Source organism: Grammomys surdaster, unplaced genomic scaffold, assembly GCF_004785775.1.
Source record: "Grammomys surdaster isolate TR1022 unplaced genomic scaffold, NIH_TR_1.0 125982, whole genome shotgun sequence".
Lineage (NCBI taxonomy): Eukaryota > Metazoa > Chordata > Mammalia > Rodentia > Muridae > Grammomys > Grammomys surdaster.
Window position 1 is genome coordinate 702392 of NW_021620798.1, and position 6437 is coordinate 708828.

Sequence of the window (6437 nt, forward strand, 5' to 3'; positions counted from 1 at the left end):
TAATACCACTGTATGACATTTGGTGCATACAAATATATTATTTAAATATTCTTAAAAATTTATATTTATTTTAAGTGTATCAATGTTTTACCTAGATATATGTATATGCACCACGTGGGTGCCTGATGCCCATGGAGACTAAAAAAGTTTTGACCTTGTGAGACTGGAGTGCTGGGAACTAAACCAGGGTCCCCTGGAAGAGCAGCTAGTGCTTTTAGACAGGCCAATTCCCCTTAGGGAGAAAAAGGGGATTTTCAACTTCAATCAATGTCATACTAACCTGAGAAATACATGCTAAGGAATTAAGGTTAGATATTTTAATGTAGAATTAATGCAACTACATTTGCATCGTAAGTACATTTACAATGTAATTAAATTTTGAAGACTTCAAATATCTGAGCTCTCTCTCTCTAGCCCCCAGTTAAAAAAAATATCTCAATAAGATCTTTAAAAAAAGTTGTGGGTAATGCAAAACAATGAGAGCTTATCACTGTCTCTACATATGCAACACTGGGGTAAATGCTTAGAGACTTGATGACGTTGTAAATCCATCTTACTTCAACTCTCTCAAGAGCAATGCAAAGCCTGATGTGGTGAAAAAGAGCATCACTGTTCTTGGGAAAAGAACAGAATAAAAGGAAAAATAATTAGAAAGTAATGAACTCCCCTCACTCCCCCCAAAAAACCACCCTTCTATGTGAACACACATAGTTATCTCAACACACTTCCTAGCAAAGGCTCAGAGCAGATTGAAGTTGTTGTTTTACCATCTAGTTGTCAAAGTGTTTTAATAAGTCCCATGTCCACTGGGGTTACCGTAATGGAGTCATTTCCAATTAAAGCTAATCAAATATTTAATTGTATATGTCCTTCATTAGTTAGCTAAAAATAAAGTAATTAATTTTGTCCTGAATTAAGTAACAGGACATCTATATTTAAAATGATGGCTGTAAGGCTCATAAAAAAAATACTAAATCTTCTTAATGTTGAATGCAAATGTCAAGAGTAAATAGAAGCCAAGCAGATAACCTTTGAGATTTTCCTTTAGAATTTTGATGCTATATCCATTTTCTAGCAAATACATTGGATTGCTATTTGCACTGGTTGTTCTAAATTGCTCCTAAAACTCAGATTTTTTTTTACTTTTTTTTTTGGAAATTTCATTCACAAATAGTGCATTTACATTTCTAAAGCCTCATCTTTTTCCCCTCAGCCTTTCCCATGCTCACCCACAGATTCATGATCTCTTCTTAATTATGGTTATACACACACACACACACACACACACACACAGTATATCCTGCTGAATCCATTCAATGGCTCATGTCTATATGCATTTATACTGAAAACCCTGACTTATATTTTTCAGATGTGTTAAACAACTCTTTAAGAGACTCATTTTTTTCATTAACTATTTTAACAAACAAAAGCAGTTCACAAAATGTTAATAATATATCTTGTTGCTTTTTTTTCTTTCTTTGAGTTAGTGTGCCATTACGTAGCCCAGACTAGGCCCCTGCCTTGTCCTGAGTACTAGGATTACAACAGTGCACTGCAGTGCTTTGCTTGCATTTTCAGATTTAAGTCTTCAGTAATGTTAATGTGGAGTCACTTACCTCAGAGAAAATGTGACTCATCAGAACCAACTAACTTTTGATAGGGTTTAGAATAGCACTGCCTTAGATTTATCCTACTATAACATTTAAAAATGAAAGCTATGGTACTCCATTCTGGAAGTGTAATCTTTTGTTTTGTTTGCTATTCTTTCATGGTACTTCTTACCTTATTTAAGAAATTATGAACTATATAATGCCAGGATCACAGTGCCCTATGTTTGGTTTTAAAACCTTCATCATTCTGGCTTTTATGTTTAAATCTATTGCAGTTTAATTCCAAATAACCCTGTATGGAATCATGTATAAGGATGGAGGCTCATTTTTCCCATGTGAATACCTAGTTGCTTAGGACCATTTTTCCAAAAAGCCTTCCTTACTTCATTCCATTGATATGCCATGCTGAGTAAAAAAAAGGTTTTGCAGATTCCATATCTGAGTAATTAACAAAAATTGAGTATATTCAATGAAAATGCCAAAAAAGTGTATGCTAGTGCCTTCCAGACACAACGGGACTGGCGTACATATGAACTCACAGACTGTGACAACATGCAGAAGACCTGCACAGGTTCAAGTCAGATGGATCCTACTACTGAGAGGGGGAAGTGGACACAAACTCCCATCCCTAAGCCCGAAGCTATTTCCAGTTGAAAACTGCTTACAAAGGAAAAAAAAATTAGTTTTCTCCAATAGAGTCTCACTGAGGAAACAAAATACTCTTAAGGCCCAGCAATAGACTGCCAACAGAAAATGAACTCAACACTATTTTTGGATGGGTGTTTGTTTTGTTTTGTTGGTTTTCGGGATATTTTTTTTTAACCTCATATCATTTGAGGTGGGGAGCATTTTTTACTTTACAAGTCTTTGTTTATATATTATGGATTTCAATTTTTTGTTTTTATGAATTTGTGTGTGAGTCTCAGTAATGTATGTGCTTCTCGTGCTTTTTTCTTTATGTTTGTACTGTTCTATATTGTTTTCTGTTTTTTAATTTGCCTGCTTGTTTTACAAAGAACAAGAGAAGTACTGGGATTGAATGGGTGAAGAGGTGAGGGGGATGGGTAGAATGAGGAAGGGAACTGGGACCAGAATCTACTGCATGAAAAAAATATTTCAATAAAAATAAACTTACAAAAACAAATGTATGTTAAATGCTCTTACAAAAGAAAACAATACTATGGAGATGCTTATTCTAATTAGGTAGATTTAGCTATTCTATAAACTTCTAATCATGTTCTATCAAATTAAGGTAATTTCATGTCTATCTAAAATCAAATGATGTTTTAAACTTATTGTATGGAGGACATCTGAAGTCTCAATATGTTCAGAGATATAAATATATTTCTATATTTATGTAGTGTGGTGACTACTATATTTAGTTTGTATTTAGTTAGGTCCTTCACAATTTTAAAATTCTGTCGTAAAGCTTTGTTTCTTTCCTACACATTTTAGAGTACAATTTGCCTTTTTCCCCTAAAGTGTCTGATGAGATTTTGATTTTTATACTGCATTGAAATGACAGGTAAATTTGTTGACATTTATATGTAATATGGTGAAATACGAAGATTTCTTGACATTGATAATTCATTTCTAAGAAAACATAGCATATCACATTTTGTCATATTTGATGTATGTGAGCAAACTTCTGTACATTTCAATGTAGAAGCTTTGTACATCTCATTATTTAACACTTTATGTTCTTATTTGACAAGTTAGGTTGTTAGAAACATTGCTGTCTCAAACTTTAGGATTATTCCCAACTCTTTGTTTCTAGGAGATAGAATTACAACTTATTCTTATATAAGTTTGTGCACTATAGCCTTGTTAAATTCACCCAGTAGTTTTAATGCATGAATCCTTATTTTTTGTGTACATATATAATCCACTAACCATGGCACTGCTGCTCTTTATCTCTTCCTGAAGTTACATCACTGGCTAAGAATTCTAGTATAATGCATAATGAAAACGGTTAGAAAGGACAATTGTCAGTTGTTTCCAGTCTTGGAGGGAAAGCTTCCAGTACTTCCCTTTTCTTTCTTTTTCTTTCTTTTTCTCTCTCTTTCTTTCTCTCTCTCTTTCTTTCTTACTTTCTTTTTTGGATTAGTTATTTTATTTATTTACATTTCAAATGTTATCCCTCTTCCCGGTCTCCTCTCCGCAACTCCCCCATCCCATCCTCTCTCCGCTTTGCTTTTATGAGGGTGCTCCTCCATCCATCCACTCACTCCTACCTCACTGCTCCAGCATCTGCCTTTGCTAGGGCATCAAGTATCCATAGGACCAAGGGCCTCCCCTCCCATTGATGCCAGATAAGACCATCCTCTGCTATATACGCAGCTGGAGCCATGGATCCCTCCATGTGTACTCTTTGGTTGGTGGTTTAGTCCCTGGGAGCTCTGGAGGGTCTGGTTGGTTGATATCGTTGTTCTTCCTATTAGGTTGCAATCTCCTTCTGCTCCTTCAGTCCTTCCCCTAACTCTTCCATTGGGGTCCATGAACTCTGTTCAATGGTTGGCTGTGAGAATCTGCATCTGTATTAGTCAGACTCTGACAGAGCCTCTCAGGAGACAGCTATATCAGGCTTCTTGGCATCACATCTTGGCATCAGCAATAGTGTCCGGGTTTGGTGTCTACAGATCGGATGGATCCCTAGGTGGGGCAGTCTCTGGATGGCCTTTCCTTCAGTCTCTGCTCCATTTTTTGTCCCTGTGTTTCCTTTAGACAGGAACAATTCTGGGTTAAAATTTTTGAGATGGGTGGGTGGCCCCATCCCTCATCTGGGGCCATGCCTATTTACTGCTGGTGGTCTCTACAGGTTCTATCTCCCCTTTATTGTGTATTTCTGCTAATGTCATCCCCATTGGGTCCTGGGAACCTCTCACTTCCCTAGTGTCTGGGACTTTCTAGTGACTCTCCCGTCCCTCCCCCACCTCCCACTGCTACATATTTCTATTCATTTTCTTGACTCTCTGAACTTCTCTCCTGTCTCTTCCCATACCTGGTCCTGCCTTCCATTTTTATTCTCTCTCCCTCCACTTTCCTTCCTATGTTCCTTCCTCCCACTACCTCCAGTGATTATTTTCTTCCCCCTTTTAAATAGGACTCAAGCACCCACACTTTGGTCTTCCTTTTTGCTATAAGTCGTATCCTGAGTATTCTGAACTTTTGAACTCATATCCAATTATCAGTGAGTGAATACCATGTGTGTCCTTTTGTATCTGGGTTACTGCATTGAGGATGATATTTTTCAGTTCCAGTTATTTGCCTGCAAATTTCATGAAGTCATTGTTTTCAGTGGCTGAGTAGTACTCTATTGTGTAAATGTACCACACTTTCTGTATCCATTCCTCTGTTGAAGGACATCTGGGTTGTTTCCAGCTTCTGGCTATTATAAATAAAGCTGCTATGAACATAGTGGAGCATGTGTCTTTGTTATATGTTGGAAGCTGATGGCTTTTTATAAGTGAGTTTTGCCAGTTTGAAGAAGGTCCTTTTCGTTCTGGTGTTTTATCATGAATGACAATAGAATTTCCTCAATTGTTTTTCTTGGTCTATTAAACTTATTACATGTAATTTTCACCTTCATTATGTTAATATGGTGAATTACAGCTTTTTAGTATGTAATACAAGTATTTAAAGCTGTACATTTCCCTCCTTCTTTAGCTACATACATAAATTTTGATGTTACATTATCTCGTGCATACAAGTTGAAATCAACCTAATTTCCTGTTTTCATCTTGATCCTATATGTTGTTTACATGTATACTGTTTAAAAAATACTTGGAAGTTGCTAAAATAATTCCTTGAGACTATGTGGTGGCTAGCTTTTATGTCAGCTTACACAAGCTGAAGTCATGTTGTTTGAGGGAACCTCAATTGAGAAAATGTCCCCACCAGACTGGCCTGTAGGGCACTTTCTTAATTAGTGGTAGATGTGAGAGGGCCCAGCTCATTGTGGATGGTACCTCCCTTTGGCTGGTAGTTGCGGGTGCTATAAGAAAGCAGACTGAACAAACCATGATGGGCAAGACAGTAAGCAGCACTTCTCCAGGACCTCTGCATCAGTTCCTGCTGTGGATTTCTGCTCTGACTTCCCTGGATAATGGACTACAAGCTGTAAGGTGAAATAGTTCCTTTCCTCTCAAAGTAGATTTTGGTTATGGTGTTCTACCACAGCAATAGAAACCCTAAGGCACTCTATATGATTCCAGTCTCTTTAATTAATTAAAATTTTTCCATAAATCAGCATAATCTATCTTTTTCTTCCTTTTTTTCAGAGGAAAGAGTTTTTTTCACTTTATATCTTACAGTACATTATGAATGGTAGTCATGATAGGGAATCAAACATGAACTTGGAGGCAGGCACTGAAGAAGAGATCATGAAGGAATAGAATTACTATCTTGTGCAGACTGATTTCTTATTCCAGCTGTTCAGGGATGACACTTGCAATAGTAAATCATCAGTCAAGAAAATACTCAGTGATCTTTTGCCTACTAGACAATCTGATGGAGACATTTTCTCAACTGAAGTTTCCTTTTTCAGTGTGACTCCTGTTAGATTATATTTGTTAAAAAAAAGAAAGAACAAAAGAAAGAAGGAAGGAAAGAGAAAGAAAGGAAGGAAGGAAGGAAGGAAGGAAGGAAGGAAGGAAGGAAGGAAGAAAAAGAAAGAGAGGGAGGGAGGGAGGGAGGAAAGAGAGAGAAAGAAACAAAAAGAAAGAAAAAAGAAAGAGAAAGAGAGAGAGAGAGAGAGAGAGAGAGAGAGAGAAAGAAAGAAAGAAAGAAAGAAAGAAAGAAAGAAAGAAAGAAAGAAAGAAAGAAAGA